This window comes from Cucumis melo, chromosome 1, assembly GCF_025177605.1.
Source record: "Cucumis melo cultivar AY chromosome 1, USDA_Cmelo_AY_1.0, whole genome shotgun sequence".
NCBI lineage: Eukaryota > Viridiplantae > Streptophyta > Magnoliopsida > Cucurbitales > Cucurbitaceae > Cucumis > Cucumis melo.
Genome location: NC_066857.1, coordinates 19,231,386 through 19,252,098, shown reverse-complemented (window position 1 = coordinate 19,252,098; position 20,713 = coordinate 19,231,386).

Below are 20,713 nucleotides of genomic sequence, written 5' to 3'. Positions count from 1 at the left end.
TTGTTCCATAAATACATATAAACGACAATATTCATTAAATATAAAACCTTTCACCATATCATTTCCAAAACTTCGCAAATGTTCATATCATTTACAAAACCAATGTAAACAATTCCATCAGATTTCCAAGAATTCGACTCAACATTGTCTAATTAACTTAACTTAGCCCAAAAGTATATCATCTATATACATTCAGAATGGCTACCACAACAAAGTTTTAGAACAATTAAGCTCTTATGAATAATTCACCTATCAACCCCCCATACGAACAATTCACCTATAAACAATTCAACTCTTATGAACAATTCACCTATCAATAAAGTTTCAGAATGGCTACCACAACAAAGTCTCAAAAGTATACTGATCAACCCCCTCCTTCATATGAACAATTCAAAAAATCAACCACAACAAAAAGTTTCCTGATTCAGAATCACAAATAAGTCGCAATCATATGTACGAACCCAAAAAATCAGCCAACTCAACCCGCACCTTATCTAACTCGACCGAGTATGGTTTTCGTGTATCAATCTTTAAACGTGCAAAATAAATGAATTAGTATTCATGAAAGTTATTATACCCACAAAAGAAATAGTTTGATATATAACATACAAAATTTGGGATGACAATGCTTCCCTTATTTACAACTTCTCTCATAAACTTCATGACATAGTATACATACTCGGTGCTCCCGACTTGTAGTGGACACTATAAAAACAACAAATTAGAATAACAAACTAATCCTAATTGCTAGTAATCTACAAAATGAGGTGGATAGCATTGAATAATAAGCAAGCGTTTTCCAACTCAGCAACTCAGAAACAACCTCTTCCAAAACATAGTAAAGCCCCAACTTCCTATATATGTACCACCACATAACAACTATTATATAGTCACTAAATGCTTTTAAAGTCGATAGTTCCAAATTGTGATTTCAAACATTCTAATATTTCATGTCTTGGCCTATCGAGAAAGAAAATATTGTCCTTAGGAAGGCGAGAAGGGTGTTCAAAGAATTCAACTCACTTTAACCTCAAGACCGTTTGGTTTCTCCCCTTATAAAGTGCGCTTATTGGTATGAAAATAAAAGACTGTTGACCTCTAAAAAGGTTCCATAGAAGAAACAGAGCAAAAATGACCATGAGATTTCAACAACAATTAGGTTGAAAAATTGCGAAGGGCAATTTCCTTTGTCTATGCTTGACCAAAGAGTACACCAGTAAAAGACAATCTCTTAAACATGTAAAAACCCGACTCCAACAATAAAGTCCACTTATTACTCCCTCCATCTTTAACTGTATTGAAAACAACTTTACTTTAAGAATCAAAAAATACTCATTGTCTTCCTATGAGTTATAACTACATGAGAATGGCAGTCCTTCTAGTGTCTGTTGGGTTTTTGCTCATCCTCAGACAAGGAATATTTCCAATTCAAAAAACCAATTTGTCCAAAAAAGGAAAAAAAAAAAGAAAAAAAAAGAAAAAAAAAAGAGAAAAAAAAGAAAAAAAGAACAGTTTAAGAAGGTAGCATATATCCCAATCCATAACAAGATAACTACGATGAGTAAAAGGATGTGAAGCTCTCGTGAAAAGAAGAAAGAAACCATGATCCCCATTCAGCGCTTAAGAGGAAGGTTTTTATCAGCATGCTCCAGACAGTAATGTAACATATGAATTATTGTCAACTCTGTGACTGGATCATACCTATCTGCTAGCACAATGGAGTATCATTATTTGTTATTATTGAAAAAGAAAAAAATTTGAGAAATGATTCCAATTCCAATTTCAGTGATATCGAATGAAGCTTTAAAAAAAAGGAAAAAAATAATAAAACGAATGAATAAATACATGAATCAAATTTCATAATGATAATGGACACAATATTTTGATTCCTGAGATGTTAAATATTTGTTTTATCGACGGAATACCTAATAGATTTCCTAAATGACCACGTACACGAACACGGTCCACAAAGGAAAGTAGATCTCGTGAGTTAAAACAACAACTGGTGTATCATTTATTAGTAGAATGAAAATAGTTATTCTTTCTCACTAGCATAGCAACAGGAAAAGAAAAAGATAGAATGAAGTGGAAGAAAGAAAAAGATTAGACATACAACATGCAACTATTGTGAAATGTGTGATAAATACCAAACTTTACTCGACAAAAATAGTTTGGTTCTTGTCTTTCAAATGTGGAGTATGAATGTATACATATTGATAGGTTACAACATGTCCCCAAATAAAAATTCTCATTACTTGTATGTTAAGCCAAGTTGAAGATAAAGTAGGAAAAAAAAAAGCTCAGCGAGAAAAGAAAAAAAAAGCCCATACTCGTTGGTAATGAGTGTAGCTCAAACTAAACATGTGCATATAGGGATATATTTAGAGTAATACTGTAAATATATCAATTTTTACTAATGGTTAAACATAAACTTCAGCACTTTGTCCCATTCCTATAATTTTTTTTTGGACAAATTGACCACTGACCATTTTCACAATAAGCAAATAATATAGAATTTCCCAAATTTTTCTAAGATCAAGATAGGCTAATTAATCATCATATTGATAAAAATCAGTACTCAAATTATAAATATATTCTCTAAATACAAAATATTTTAAAAAAGGAATCATCATAGTTTAACACGAATAAAATAATTCCAAATTCTTCCAAGAAACAAGAATATTTTTAAAGAAATCATTTGGTACTCTTATTAACACTACTACAAATATGGGTTTTAACGACGCAAATTTTGCGTCATAAAGACTTTCAACGACACAATTTTCGCGTCATTGAAGCCACTATCAAAAAAGGCTATTTAACGACACTTTGAAAAACGTGTCATTAAATATGCTTAGATGACACCAAAATTGTGTTATTAATACCTTTACCTTGACGCAATAAATATGTCACCGTTATCTATAACTCGACACCAATATATTGTCATCAATACCCTTATATTGACGCAAATCATTTGTCACCGTTATCTATACCTTGACACTAATATATTGTCATTAATACTCTTAAATTGACGTTTTAAATGTGTCACCGTTATTTATTACTCGACACGAATTTATTGTCATTAATAATCTTATATTGACGCTTTAAATATGTCACCGTTATCTATACCTTAACACAAATATATTGTCATTAATACCTTTATATTGACACTTTAAATGTGTCACCCTAATCTGTCACTCGACACAAATATATTGTCATTAATACTATTACATTGACAATTTAAATGTGTCACCGTTATCTATCACTCGACACCAATATATTGTCATTAATACTCTTATAACAACGTTTTAAGTGTGTCACCTTTCAATATAACTCGACACTAATATATTGTCGTTGTAAATATTTCGTTACACAAAATTGTTGTCAAGAAATGTGCTTTAACGACACTGTTTCTGTTTAATAAAAGCTAATATGTCGACACATGTTTGGTGCCGTTATTCTTTATTTTCGCAACACATATTTTTCTATCATATATTTCTTCTTTCAAAAAAATTAAATACTAAATTTTAGCATTACCCACATATGTTTGGAAAGATATTTATATTGATAATAAAAAAATATAACATACATTATCGGTAAAGATTTTACAATAATCCAAAAGATAAATTTACTGTAATATTACATGTATGTGTGACCTAATCTAATCAAACTGACGCATAAATGAGAACTTGATCGATACCATGGTCCGTGAATTCTTCAACTACCTACAAATTTGAAGAAAATGAACCTTAGCCAACATTCATTACGGAAAATGCATAAGCATAAGCATAAATATTAAGTACATGCCAAACAAAAATCACCTTCTTAATAAGCAGACCAATAAACTTTTCAAAATAAGCGTCAAAGTTCATACAACCAAGGTTTTTATTAAAAGACCCATAAGGAATGCAAAAGATTAAAAAAAAAAAAACACCGACTACATAAGCATAAGCATAAGCATAGTATATAAATGTTGCAAATATAAGTTTTGATTCAATCTTTACAGTCCAAGCAATGTTCTAGTTTGCATCAAATTGAAACTTAGCATAAACTTACCCTTAGCCCCCCTCCTCCAAAGTAAATACAAAACAACATGATTCCTATAACATATGTCTAAGCGAATTGAACAAAATAGCTTTTCAATGACTACCATAAGTGCAGAATAGTTAACACAACGAAGTATCAAGTTCCTAAATACGTGTCAACATGATTCCTAAAACATACGTCTAAGCGGATCTCACAAAATAGATTTTCAATGGCTACCACTGCAGGATAGTCAAAGCAATATTCCTAAATACATGTTAACATGATTCCTAAAATAAAATAGTTAAGTTACACTACAAAACATAAAACACGCTTACCTCTTTCTTTTACTAAATCTCCACCTCCATATCTTGATTACCCTCCATAGAGGCTTTTTCTTTCTTGCAAGTTCGGAAGCCCTAATAATGAATAGCAAACTACATAAGTTATACAATTATTATTTCATATGCAAATATATTAACTCATTTTTTGATTCCTAACGGAGTTCATGATAGATTAAGTTAACGTCATTTTCAAAGTTATTCCAAGAACAAAAGTTGCAACCAATGTTATGAGAAAACAACAAACAATGTAACAAATAACAAACACTTTAAAATTTTACATACTCCAAAAATCCAAATAATATATAAAATCCAGTTGCAAAATAAGTAAGTTTCAAAACTTTCTTACCATGAAGATTGGGAAGTGTTGCTATCAAAGATCTCTTGTAGTTCCTCTTCTATCAAATTCAACCCAAAAAATCGAGTAAACAATATATTGATCTAAATAATCATTGTTTTTTCCTGGGAACCATAAAACAAGAAAACATCATCATTGACATTCAACACATAAGCAAATCTTTAATGGCTTAAATTGAGAAGTCCTAGTTTTGTATCTTATCCTCTTATAATTTTAAATTTAGTCTATCACTATTCGTAAATGTCAAAATTAGATGATAATGAAACTTACATAGCATGATACTTCATAGATCGGCAGAAGTTTGAAAAAGCAAAAAAAGTCATCTAAGTGAGGAAAAATGAAATTTTTTTACTAATTGAAAAATGTAATATACTTTTTGCAAGCCAAGAACCATAAAATCCATAAATGAACATTATTCCTTTCCATCTCAAATTTTTATATCCATATGACAAAAACCAAATGAATTTTTCATACATTTTGCAATTATAGAAATTGAAAAATAAATAATAATAATAATAATAATAATAATAATAAATAATAATAATATTAGCAAAACAATGTGAAATATGACAAATATAGGTTGGAAAATAATACAGGTTGGCAAATGATTTGACAAATAATACAGCAAACAATATAGTTGACAAATAATACAGATTGAGAAATAATATAATATACAGGTTGAGAAATACTATATTAGAAATAATATACAGATTGAGAATAAATATATTGAAAATAATATAAAATAATATATTGAAAATAATATAAAATAATATATTGAAAATAATATAAAATATTAGATTGAAAATAATATAAAATATTATATTGAAAATAATATAAAATAATATATTGAAAATAATATAAAATAATATATTGGAAATAATATAAAATAATATATCTAATATAATATAAAATAATATATCTAATATAATATAAAATAATATATCTAATATAATATACAAGTTGAGAAATAATAAATATCAAACGTAACAAAGTATTCTGTCTTTTACAAGTCTACTCAATTAATAAACACTAAACTAAAAAATTAACAATAGCCAAATTAAATCAATTGGCTTAAACATAACAAATTTAAAGAATATAAAATAAAATAACTTAAATCTAACAAATTTGAATCAATTGGCATCTATTAAATTTGAAGCAACCATAAATTCAATTGCGCTAAACCTAACAAAATTAAAAACTCAAATGACCTAAATCTAACAAATTTGAAGCATTGAAATTAATTGACCTAAACAACAATAAATTCAATTGACCTAATTTTGAATTAACAATAAAAGCACAACAAACCTAATTGACCTAGGCCTAACCCTAACAAAATTAAATTCACCTTAAAATTAATTAAGGAAATTACAACAAAAAAAGAATTTGAAAAAATACATCTTATAATTTTTCAACCCTCAAAAGGGAATGGAAAGAGAGGAAATTAAAAAAAAAAAGTTACCTTTCACAGAAAAGTTTCCTTAGCTGATCCTTCCAATTGATCTCAAAGGTACTCTCCAAAAAAATTACACCTTTCTTTTTATAGTGGAGAAGGTGGAGTGAGAGAGAAAATTGGATTAGTTGAGAGAAAATAGGGGGAGAGTGGAGAAGGTGGGAGTCGAGAGAAAATTAGGTGAGTCGAGGAAAAATAAAGAAAAGTGGAGAAGGTGGGAGTGAGGGAGAAAATTGGGTGAGTTGAGGAAAAATAGGGAGGAGACTGATATTCATTTTTTTTTTAAAAAAAAGTTAAATTCAAATTCAAATCTAACTTTTAAAATAAAATAAAAATAAAATAAATAAATAAATAAAATAATAAATAAAGGACAAAATGGTGTATTTACAACTTCTTAGAACGTTACCCCTCCATGGATCAAAAAATATTTCTTGTAGACAAAGATAATCAATTGAATTTTGCACTTTAATTTTCTAAACAAAATGTATCTTGCATACTAATTAAACAATCAAGAGCAAATTAAAAGATTGTTTCATAGAGATCACATGGAATTGAATTCATTTTTGAACAAAAGTTAAAGAATCAACATGCTAAATTAAAATAAAAATGGAAGAAACTCTCAAATAAATTAAATAACCATGATCCTCTTACCTCTTAGAAGATTACCCCTCTATTGGAATAAAAGATTGATGGAATATTTTTTTGAGAAAAAATGAATGGGAGAGTTCTGAAAAAAAAAATGATATTTAAAGAGAATTTGGGTGAAAATTGGAGTTGGATTTATGAATGGAACAAACATAACTAAAAATTTTGATTAAGATTTACAGAAAAAATGAGTTATATATAGAAAAGAAATGAAAATAACTGCTTCATGGGTTTCAAACTCATAACTTCAGGGCCAGGCGCACTCAATTTGATAGAAAGAGAGGATCTTCGAAAAGTTGTCATATATTTACAAGATTGCCATTGAAAATATGTGAGAAAAAATGATGCACGCTATGAGATTCGAACACAGGACATCAAAGCGCCCGCGTAAGGCGAAGACGACATGTGGCATGCATAGATTGACGGAAGGGTGGAGAAGGTGCGCATGTGAAGTCTTTCGAAAATGGGAAATAAAGGAATACGCTCGGCTAAGATTCGAACTCACGACCTTGAGGTGTTTACGCGCGTGGAAGTATTTAATCTTTTTTGTTATTTACCAAATGGTCTCTGATGTTCGATTTACCCGATTTTGTTTGTTCGGACTTTGTTTTAAGTGTTGTTCATTGCATTGAGTTCGTAATAGAGTCTACATTCTAATTCTGTATAAAATTATAAAAATAATGAATATATGCATGATATAGGTGGAGACAACCTAGACTTTCGCGTTTTTGGTAGAGAAAGAAAATGTTGAGAGAAAATATGCTATTGTCATATAATTTTAATTGCGTGAGAGAGAGAATTAACAAATTTTGAAATTTGAGGTTTTTTTTATGTCGAAATTTTTTAAATGACATAAAAAATTTGTTGATAATTAACGACGCTTTAAATGTGTCAAAAAAATTAAATTGGGTCAATAGAATTGTGTCAATAAATAATTATCAACAATACAATTGTACCTCACCCCATCTTTTTTATTTTCAACGACACAATTCCTTGATTAGTAGTATCATTAAAACTCATTTTTCTAGTAGCCAAGGGAGAAGAGAAATCGGAGCGGCCAAGATTCTTCAACGGCAGTCTCTTAGATTGGTGGGTTCGACGGCAGTCCCTTAGACAATGTTTACTTGTTCGACGGTGTGAGATTAGTGGGTTTGACGACAATCTCTTAGATTTGCAGATGAGTTACATTGTTTCCCGTTTTTTGGTAGGGAGAGAGAGAAAAGGTTGAACAAATTGTAAAACTCTTTTTGAATGTCGCGCGAAGAGTGAATTGAAAATTTTTGAATTTTTGGTTTTTTTATTTCAAAATTTATTTAATGACACAAAGAATTTGTCGTTAATTAACGACACTTTAAATGTTTCAAGAAAAATTAAATTGTGACAATATAATTGTGTCAAGGAATAATGTGTCACTTCTATTTTCAACGACACATTTTACTCCTACCCTATCCCTTTTTTATTTTTTTATTTTTAGCGACACAATGTTTTGATTTGTAGTGTCGTTAAAACCTAAATTTGTACTAGTGTAACGTGATATCAAAACTCATTATGAGAGGGTAGTTTCACCTTCATATGATAAATAAGGGCAATTGAATGCAATCGTTATCACTCTTTCATAATCCTTCTGTTTATCATCGCCATCTATTAATTTAAGAACTGAAAGGCCATCAACAGCAGAGATGACAAAATTGTATATTTTGATCACCCTAGAACGAGGGAAGCTTTGGCGAGCTTTACACCTCATTCTATTTATGAAATTCGAAGCATCAGATTTCCTGGGAAGTTATTTACAGAAATTAATGAATTTATTGAAGACTAAATTTAAAAATGATGGTAGAAGAAAAATGTTTCAATGTTAAAATTTTAATCAGTTTGGGTATGAGATTGGAAATGACATATATAAGATGATAGGAAGGATAAGCCCAATAAAGTAGACAAACATACAAAATAAAGTGAGGTGTAGTAAAGCACAGTAAAGCACAGTAAAGCACAAACAAAGATAATGCAAATAGTATACCAAAAATAGATATGCAGTAGAGTGATAATTGAGTGTGTCACAAACAAACACATAAGGAAATAAGAAAAAGTTACCTCAGGCAAGGAGCATCTGATTCAAGAGAGGTGTGAATAACAGCATCCTCATAAGCTGCAACAGATTGATTAACGATGGGCTGGATCTAAGGTGGAGTAAAAAATGGAACACTATTCTTTTCTCATTGTAGAAATTTAACTCTAGCATTCTATGAAAGGCCAAAAAACTACTAAGAACAAAAGAACTCAAGGAAAATAGGAAAAAAGGAAAAAAGAAACCAAATTAAGATTTCATTTCATCAATACACAACGCACAAATGAAAGAAACCAATTTTAAAATATAAGAAAAAATTAATGGAAACTGAGGGATAACATTTTACCACTTACTCGTCCATGGAAAAGGGCGTGGAGAGATAAAAAATGGGTCTTTTTTTAAATCAAACATATATGAAAGGAAATACATGAATTCTCACAAATGAAACAATAAATAAATAACAAAAGAATCACTCATATTAGTAATAATTAACGAGTAGGATCATCTAAAACAAAGTATTACAAAAAAGTTCACAACAAAGTATATATTTTTGTACTAAGACTTCTTGCAATAGACTAAAGAGACTTGAAAATGTTAAATAGCAGTGGAACAAGAGACCAAAAGATCCAGAATATGTTGAAAATTACAAAAAAAAAAAAAAAAAAAAAAAAACGGGCAAAGGAATGATATTTCTAGAACCAGAAATTTCAATTCAACTCAAGAACAGAAATGCTTTCAAGTTGAGAAATAGTATTAGTATTATCATCACTATGCTTCATTTAGGATGTAAGAAAAATTACCAACAACATCAAATTTGTAAGCCGAGATTCCACCCATCCTCCAGGAGCTCAAGTTGTTGGCATCAGCTGCTACTATATCAATTTGCAAATAGTTTTTGTAGCTTTCAAAAACCATTAGTAAGACAACGCTCGACAAGAAATTTGGTTGGCAAGACGACGCTCGACAAGAAATTTGGTTGGCAAGATGGCGCTCAGCAAGACGCTTGACGACGTAGCGACGTTAGGAAGACGGAGTTTGGAAGATGAAGCGACAGACAACAAGTTCACAACAGACAAAACATGCAAAGAAATTGAAGAAAATTTGGGGGAGGCGCGCGCGAGAAATTTGTAAATTTTGATCAATTTAGGGTTTAATGTTATGAAATATTTAATATTTTATTTATTTTAATTACTTAGTAATTCTTGACGTTTTTAAAATGTCAAGAAATTTGGAAAATAACTCCCTCCGCCTTTTTATAAAAATTCTTGACGTTTTTGAAACATCAAGAATTTAATTGATATAACTTGATGTTTTTAAAATGTTAAGAAAATGTACATATTATTTGACGTTTACAAAACGTCAAGAATGTTGAATTTATAAATATTTTTGACGTTTTAGAAAATATCAAGAATTTAATAGATAATCCTTGACGTTTTTAAAACATCAAGAAAAATACATATTACTTGACATTTAAAAAATATCAAGAAATTTGAAAATTGGCCTTCCACAAAGATTCTTGACAGTTTCTCGTTCCAATCACCTCATGTGGTAGAGATCTTGAACAAGGATTCTTGCCCTCTCATTTACCCCAGAGGAATTTGGTTTATAGGTTAAACCTAAAATCAATTGTTCAATAATGGATCAGTGGGACTTAAAAAACAAAATGTAGTCTTGAGGATAAAACAATATTTTGACCCAGTCGCCGTTACGAACAATCTGCAAAGAATTAACTTACTCATCAATGGTTATATCAAATGGACAAAAATATATCTATATTGAGAGAAGTGCAACTACAAAACTTTAGTGGAATGACCCGTTAGTTAAAGAATGTTAATTAGCTCAGTTTAAAAGGATTTAGCGAGTTAATCTTGGATCATTGGAACCCATGATCTATAGGTCCATTAGGCTTCCCTGCTAGTTCATATGAAATTAACTTAGAACAATATGATGAAATATTCGAATTGTTCTAATTAGGTAAAGAGAGAGAAATTGACGAATATATGTGATATAGTCGTCAGTTCTCAGTTTGAGATAGAGCTTTATATTTAAATGTGATTTACATACTAAAAATATGAATATCGATTCATATCCGGAAGCTCAAAATTGATGAAAATGGTCAAAGTTGTAAAAAGTCAAAATATTATCTTTTGCCTTTGAAAAGTCAAACTTTAACCGACTTTATATTCAAATGTGATTTGAATTTAAAAAAAATGAATGTGGATTCATGCTCCAGAGGTCGAAATTAGTTAAGACGGACAAAATGGTAAAAAGTCAAAATGTTGACTTTTGAGTTGAAAAAGTCAAAGTTTCACTTTGACTTGAAATTGTCAAATAACCATATTGCCCTTGAACTAAAGTTAGGGGTTGAAAATCCAACATTTTTTTCAATAATCCCACTAACAATTAGTAGGATAGGTGGCTACATAAGATGTAAATACCTAACCCACTAAGTTCCACTAATGGTTAGTAGATTATTAGATTTGCGATTTAATAAACTAATTACATGAAATTTTGCATGTAATTAGCTTATTAAATGGCTTTTTTTCAGAATTTTGAAGACTTTTGACCAAACTTGACTTTTTGTTTTTACAAAACTTTTTACCAAACTTTTCTTCTCTTTCAAATCTCAACTTTAAAATCTCACCTATAATTTTCATCTTGCGCGCTCTCCCTATTTCCTATACTTAACGGATCCCACAACCTGATTCTAAGTCCGAAGAATAGCAGGTAAACTCTAGTGATGGTCTCCAGTTTGAGTTCTGAAAAAATTATGAGGAACGAGAAGCTACTACGGTAAGTTTTCATTTAACCCTAATTTTGTTTTAATTATGGTACACTACAAGAAAAACGGGGTATGCCGATTAAATCGACATCAGCGAAGACTGCATCAAGAGAGGGTACACAAATACAGAAACAAACATCGACAGGAATGTCGTGAGAAAAGCGTCGTAAAAGGCACTCTGGATGTGCGAATGTGACGACGTCGACAAAGGGTTACTATCGACGCAATGTTCGCCGACATGGTCGACACGTCGGTATTGTGAAACTGCTGACGTCTGTTAGCGACGATGAAAATAGGTTAATGCCGACGTCATCAAGTATGTCGATGTACATGAACCACCGATGCGACGTTGGCAAACCTTCTAACAATGTCGCATCGTCAAAACAACTATTTGCAACGCATAATGTGCGTCATGAAATCCTTATTATAACATTTTTTATTTAATTTTATTTAATTTATTTTTTCTTTACAAATTGAAATCTAATTCGATTTAAATTCATTCAAATACTAAAAAAAATAAATCTTAATATAATAAAATACCAAATGAAACTTATATTAAAAATAATTCAAAAGTACACTTTCGTAGTTCAAAAATTACATACATGAAAATGAAAAACTCAGAACTAAAAACATAATTTAAGCGTCGGTGTCCCATGAAAGTTCCTCATGCTAGGGGTATACATAAATCGGGTTGGGCCGAATTGGAGAAAAAATATGGACTAACCCAAAGTGATAAGGATGGCAAAATTTGAACCCTATCGATTCAATATTCAAGGGTCAATCCAACCCAACCCAACCCAAAAAATTCGGGTTGGACCGGGTTGGGTTGGCGGGTTGGTCTTTTCTTTTAATTATATTGTATTTCAAATTTTTATATTGGTAAGAATTCAATTTTCATTATTTTCATAGTCTTTCAACCCAAATTTTCATATTCTTTTCAAATTCCAAATCTACAATAATATTAATTCAAAAGTTCAAAATCATAAAAAAAGAATTAATAATCACACAAAATAGCAATGTCCATTAAAATTTAAAAATACATTAAAAAATTAGTAATCACATAAAATAGGAATATCAATAATGTCCTATAATGTCCATTCAAATTCAAAAATAGATTCAAAAGTTCAAAATTAAATAATGTCCATTAAAAATAAACACAAACATTCCAACTTGGCATCCAAGGTGTGCCACGACGATGATGATTTTAGGTGATTGTTCTCCTAAAGAAAAAATACAAACACATAAGAATTAAATATAATGTAAGTAATAACATATAATGTTATAAAAACTCACACTAATTATCAATATGCTCTTCTTCGAAATCTAATTTATTAGTAAAAAATAATAGAAGATGACGGGTTCCCTATAAAACAATTCATACAATGTAAATAAAATAAACTTAGCATAATACATGTTAGTCAATAATAAAGAAAGTAATCAATTACCTGTCTCAATATTCTCATAAGTCTTTAACTCTTCAAGTTGTGGATGAAGATCTAATAACACCGAGCCGCCTTGAATCCAATTTTTCATTTTTGGTTCATGATTTTTTTATAAGAGTTATAGTAAATTGAATAAGCTTTCCAACCATATCAAACAGAGATTCTAACTCCACCAGTACACCCTGAAATACTAAAAAAAACCAGGGGTTTTCTGATTTTGCGTGAAAACAATCTGCCTTGTCTTCTCTGTCAAAATTCACCTAATGAACGTCATAATTTGCTCAAGCTTTCTTCATACAATTTGTTTGAAAATAAATTTTGCTTTCAGTAAATTTAAACCTCATATCTTAATTCTTTTTGTGTAGCTTAAACCGATTAGAAAACCAGTGATGTGTTTAATAAACTATAAAGAAGTTTGTCTTGCAAACTCCTTGTCTTCTTCAACATACATCTTTGAACTTCTTCTTCTTCCTTTCTCAGCCTTCTACCCTTTGAAATATTCCCTGAAATTTGGTACAGAAACGGTGAAGCAAATAGTGAAGAAATGGATGAGGAAAACTTGGCGGTGGAGGGAAATAGAAGAAGAAAAAGAAAATTGGAATTTCTCTTCTTTTTTCCTTAATATCCTTTCTTTTCTTTTCCTTTTATTTTTATAAAAAAAAACCATTAATTATATACTTAATTTTCAATTTCTTTTATTCCTTTGATATTAAAAAAAAAAAATCGAGTTTACACACGTGACCATCTGCTGGATGTGTCTATTAAGACCATTAAATACTTAAAAGGTCAACTTGGTGGGTTAATGGGTCCACAAATATCACCATGAATTCGTTCAAAAAATGTATAGATGATCTGATTCCCACTTTGGCTGGTGATGGTCTAATTATTAGCTTACCTTGAAAGCAAGCATCACATGATAATTTATTAGATCGAAAAATCTTCCAGTTCTTTAATGGATGTTTATGTGAATTTTCAATAATTCTTCTCATCATTATAGATCTCGGATGACCCAATTGATTATGCCCAAATTGCAAATATGTTTGGATTCATGAACTTGAGGTTCATTGTTGCATATGTTTTACTTCCTCTTGTATCTGTATAATATAATCCAGAAGATAAAGTAGGTAACTTCTCTAATATACATTTTTCATATGAGATAGTAGATATAATATAAAGATGTTATATTATATTCTTTCTACCCGTCTCAATATAATAATCACTGGAACGTATATCTTTAAAACTCAATAGATTTTTCTTTGATTGACTAGAGAATAATGCATTATGAATTGTGAATTTTGTTCCTTTAGGCAAAATAATATTTGTTTTTCCAAACCCTTCAATCATGTTTGCAGAACCTGATGTTGTATTGACTTTTTCTTCTAACATTGACAGTTTGGAAAATTATTTTTTATTTGTAAGTATTGTATGTGTAGTTGTACTATCTCTCATATATAGATCTTTGTTCATTTCTAAATAACCCAACGTATGAAAATTATTCATATTTCTTCATTTAAAAGAAAATAATTACAATAAGTAAAACACACTTACATAAGGTTCAATAAAGTGAAACATGAAGCTAGATAACAAAATAAAAATATTATTCTAGATATATTCAAAGTCAAAAGAAATACTCATTGTTCCGTCAACTATATCAATCTTCTCTTCAGGAGTGTCAAAGAAATCTGCTACATTCAAATTAGATAGGTTGGATGGATTGAATACATCATTTTCTTAGTATGCACAATGAGCTTCTATGTTTTTTCCTTTTTCCTTCTCTAAGGAAGCTTGATGTTGATCAACTAAATGTTTCAATGCATGACAAACACATGATCAATGTCTATCAAGTCATACCACATTGGTAGCATATTTCTTCAACACTTTTGAATTTTTATTTTGTTGAGCTTTTTCTTTATGAGCTCTTCCTCTGCCACGATCTCTACTTCCACCCCGACCACGATCACGATCTCGTCCATGACTAAAATTCTCAACATTTGCTATAGAAAATGGATAGACACTAGAATGCTTCTATCAGTTTCTATTAGTGACATTGATTGACAGTGATACAAGGCAATCGATGTCTATTATTAATAAATCCAAGATTTTACTATATTTTGTAATTTATTTTGCTATATTCGAAAGTGTCCCATATAAAAATATACAACATACATTAAATATATATAAATAGAAAAGCAACAATCAATTATAGTTTACATTATTTAATATAGACTAGTATTAAACCGGTGCCATGCACATAAAATACAATTTTATTAGTAGCATTTTACAGGCTCAGCATGGGAAATACCAAAAATTTTCCAACACCTCGCCGTCAACAACGCGTGTAATATATTTGGTACTCGGTCATTTAGATTTGGCTATTGTTAATACACGATCGTTTAGATTTAGTCGTTCAGATTTGGATACCTAAATCTAAATGATTTATTTTTTCAATTCAATTTGGTTACACGATCATTTAGATTTGGTTACACGATCATTTACATTTGGCTACCCCAAATTTAAACGATTTTTTTTCAAAATTTGGTACACGATCGTTTAGATTTAGCTAAACAATTTTTTCCAAATTTCTTTTGGTACATGATCGTTTGTTTTTTCAAGATTCTTTGGTACACGATTACTTAGAATTGGCTAAACAATTTTTTCTAATTCTTTTGGTACACGATCGTTTATTTTTTTACACGATTGTTTATATTTGGCTACTTCAATCTAAACGATTTTTCTCAAGATTCTTTATTCATGATTGGTTACCCTAATCTAAACGACATAAAAAAAGAGGAGGAAAAGAAGAAAAAATAATAGAAAGAAATTACAACGAAAAAAAAAGAAAAAGAAGAAAGACAATAGAAAAAAATAAGAATTAGTTACCCAAATCTAAACGACATAAGAATAAGGAAGAGGAAAAGAGAAAAGACGATGAAAAGAAGAAAGGCGATGGAAAGAAATAAAGATGATGAAATGAAATCGCAGCAGAAGAAAAGAAGGGGAAAGGAAGAAAGACGATAGAAAAAAATCGCAACGAAGAGGAGAAGAAAGACGGAAGGGCAAATCTAGAATATTTAAAAAATGGCTAACTTTATATGCTTTGTTACACGGGCCGTAAATATTTTAGTAATTAGTTATATTTATGAAAAGTTTCCTAAAATAAATTATTGATTAAACACAAAATTTATATGTAACTAAATGAAATAAATATTTCTTATTTATACTTATAAAAACACCAAAAAATATAATAGAAATTCGAAGAGTCGCAAGAGGAATATAACAATAAAGAAAGTTTAGTGTAATAATAAAATAATAATAGGAGCGCAAAAAAAAAAAAAAAAAGGAAAGCAAATATTATCTCTTTAAAAATCCAAATTTACATGTGACTTAACACGTTGATCTTCATTCATGTCCATGAGGAAGAGACTTAAATATTCCAATGATTTTAGTAATTCAATTGTGTGCTTCAAAGTTGATATTTCCATGAATTTTGGTGGAAAAGAACTTTTCCAATTTTTTTGCCATCATATAGTTGATTGCTTCTTCTTCTTCGCTCACCAACTAATGTTTAATATTTTGTTTTTAGTTATTTAGTTGATGGACATTAAGCTATCTAGATCCCACCTTTTGTTTATCTTTTCCACCCTTCCATATCACTAAAATCAAACTACCATCAATATTATGTTGACCATCAAATTGTGTTGTTCCAATTGGTCGGGATTCGTGATTTTTCATTAAAAACTCATTATTTTTGTTTGACAACAAGAAAACATGAGATGAATTCAGAATATTTTTTAGAATCACTCTCTTGATATTGCTGTTATAGGAGTATATTTAAGATATGAAAAGTAGAAAATGTTTATCCAACATGCACCACAAAAAATTGAATATCTGCCAACATAGAAAACGGCATCGGGACAAGCATTGTCGTAAGAAGTATCTTTTCGGACGCTTTGAAGAAAGCATTGGCAATATGGATCTCTAGTGATGTCATACAAACAACATTATCAAAGGGTTTAGCTTCCACGACGCAATGCATGTACATGTCACCATTTTTCCAATTTCTACCGACGTGGCATCCATGGCGTTATGAGTGGTCGACCTTTGGCCGACATTCCTTTGACGCATTAGCAATGGGGAACATAAAAAAAATTGTGACAAAATTTTCACGACGCTGGTTTACATGTCGTCGTAAGAGTCATACCTCTGGCAACGTGGGTGGTTGACATCGTGAGATGTGTGAAGTTTTGACTCGTTTTGACAGGGTTCTCCCAACGTTGGATTGCATGATGTCGTACGAGGCCAAATTTCTACCAATGTAGGTAGTTGACGTCGCGAGATGTGTGACATTTAAACTGCTTTTGACAAGGTTCTCACGACGTCGGATTGCATGCGTCGTGAAAGGATGAACGTCTACCGACGTGGCTAGTTGACGTCAAGAGATGTGTGACATTTTGACAGGATTGTCACAACGCTGGATTGCATGGCGTCGTGAAGGATTGAACGTCTGCCGATGTGGATGGTTGACTTCACGAGATGTGTAATGTTTTGACTGATTTTGACAGAATTCTTCTGATGTCATAAGTGACTACGTCGCGAGTTTGGGATTCTATGCCGACGTCATAAATGAAACGTCGGGAGTTCCTCTATAAAAACACAAGTTCGTGTTCTGTAATTCCCAGAACTGAAAAAGGAAGGGCAGGCCGAGAGCTTTCTTGAATTGTTATCCTGATTCTTCAATGGTTTCTGGCAATTCACATCTCATAAAAGGGTATTTGCTATCTCTCCTAGTTTCATTTTCTATAACGCTCTTTCTGTTGTTATGCATATGTTAAAGTATATGAGAATGAGACAATGCTTCTAAAAGGATAACGATAAGTTTTTTCCCGATAAAATGAGAATTAGGACTATCAATGAACCAATTGTCTTTCATTAGATTTTTTTTTCAATTTCCAGAATACCAATGGATGATCAAATTCTTAAGAACTATAGTATGCATCTTGTGGTACATTTTGACGAAGAATGTAGATTCCATTGTTGTTTTGTTTTAACTTTTAACTATGTTTTATTGTTAAAGATGTTAAAATTTAATTCTTATATATATTTTTTTAATTTGATTTTTGAGTTTTCTCATTATACAATTCTTGGATCTGATGGATTGTCATAAATCTTTCATGGGGTAGAAAATGGAATTGATGGATCGATTAGGTAAAATATTGATGGCTGTTTTTACATTTATAACTCTTGTATGAAACTATTCATTGCATTTTGTCTCTAGTCCAGAACTTCCATAATTTTAGCATGAATTTTATTTGATGCCCTGTATTAGTCTCTATACAATTTGATGCTTGTTTTGTTTAGTGCATATTTTGATGGCTGTTCTGTTTAGTGCACATTTTGATGTTTTTGAATGTATATTGTATGTATTTTTTATATCAAATTTGTTGTGTATTTTATAATTACGTAATGGAGGAACTTAAACCACTATTACAAATTTGGGTTCTAACAACACTAGTAATCAAAATATTGTGTCGTTAAAAATAAAAAAAGGGTGGGGTGGAAGTAAAATGTGTCGTTAAAAATAACAAATGCGGAATTTTTAATGACATAGTTTTTGTGTCGTTATTTAATTTTTCTTGACATAAATTTTGGGTCATAAGAATAAATTTCAAAAATATTTTTTGATCCAATAGAAGGGTAATCTTCTAAGAGGTAAGAGGGCAATGAGTATTCAATTTGTTGGAGAGTTTCTTCCCTTTATTTCTACTTTTTGTTTGTGAATTAAATTTGCATCTAAAAAACTAACTTATTTTGAATCTCGTTACAAATCATCTTAATATTCTCTACATATTCTTTTATGTTTTATTTTTTCTACCAACCACTTCCCTTTCAAAATTCATCAATCCAACTCCAATTTTTACTAAAATTCTCTCTAAATTTCATTCTGGCAAAACTTTTCCCTTTCCATTCTGCCCATTTTTCTCCCAAAAACTCAAACAATCTTTTTTATCTAATGGGGACCTAATCTTCGAAGAGGTTGTAGATACAACATTTTATTCTTTATTTATTTTTATTTTTATTTACTTTTTTATTTTATTTATTTACTTTATTTTTATTTTATTTTGCAAGTTGGATTTTATTTGAATTTAACTTTTTCTTTTTTTGGAAAAAAAAATAGAATATCATTCTTCTCCCTATTTTTCATTAATTCACCCAATTTTCTCTCCCTCTACTTCTTCACGACTCTCCCACCTTCTCAAAATACGATTCTCACTGCCCTATCTCACTACCCTATAAAAACAAAGGAGGATTTTTTTAGAGGATATGTTAGATTAAGATCAATTGGAAGGGTTAAAAAAAGCTAAGGAAACTATTTTGTCAAATTGGTCTTCAAAAGTAACTTTTTTTTTTTAATTTCCTCTCTTTCCTTTACCTTTTGAGATTGTGAACGGTGTATTTTTTTCAAATTTATTTTTTGTTGGAATTTGATTAATTGATTCTATGGTGACTTTAATTTTGTTATGGGTTAGGGTTAGGCCACTTGGGTTTATTGTGCTTTTATTGTTGCTTCAAATTTAGCACTAATTAATTTCAATGTGCTTTAAATTGGTTATATTTAGGTCATTTGAGTTTATCCTGATTTTGTTAGGTTTAGGTCAATTGAATTTATCAAATTTAGCAGGCTAATTGATTTCAATGTGTTCGAATTTGTTAGATTTAGGTCATTTGAGTTTCCTGTCTTTGCTTTACTTTTGTTAGATTTAAGCCAATTGAATTTATCATTGTTTCATGAAACAGATTTTGGTCATTTTAGTTTATTAGGCTTAAATTTATTAAGTTTAAGCCAATTGATTTAATTTCCTTAGATTTAGGGTTTAATTTGGTTGTTGTTAATTTTTTTTATTTACTATTTATTAAATATGTTGTAAGTTTGTTAGGTTTGATATTTATTTCCCAATCTACATATTACATTTTGTATTTATTTTTCAAACCTATATTAATTCTCAACGTATATATTATTTTCAATATATTATTTTATATTATTTCAAATATATTTATTCTCAATCTATATATTATTTCCCAACTTGTATGTTATTTCCTACATGTATTATTTGTTAACTATATTGTTTGCTGTATTATTGTCAAATCATTTCTCAACTGTTTTATATATCAACCTGTATTTGTCATATTTCACATTCTTTTGCTATTATTATTATTGTTATTGTTATTATTATTATTTATTTTTCAATTTCTATAATTGCAAAATGTATGGAATTTTTTTTTTTTTTTTTTTTGCCATATGGATATAAAAATTTGAGACAGGAAAGAAGTAATGTTCATTTATGGATGTTATGATTTAAATTCCATAAATACATGAAATTAATTCATAAATTGTTTATAAACAAAATATATCAACAATTTTATATTTTAAAATGGGACTAAATAGTGTTTTCTTTGGAATTTATTAATTTTTTAGATACATGAAATTTTCCATTAGACGCCTATGATAGAGATCAAAATATCAAAGTTCGATATTTTGGTATTCCTTAGGTGAATAAAATAAAATTGAAACAAAAAGAATAAATTCCATTTTTCTAATGGCTCTCATGCCA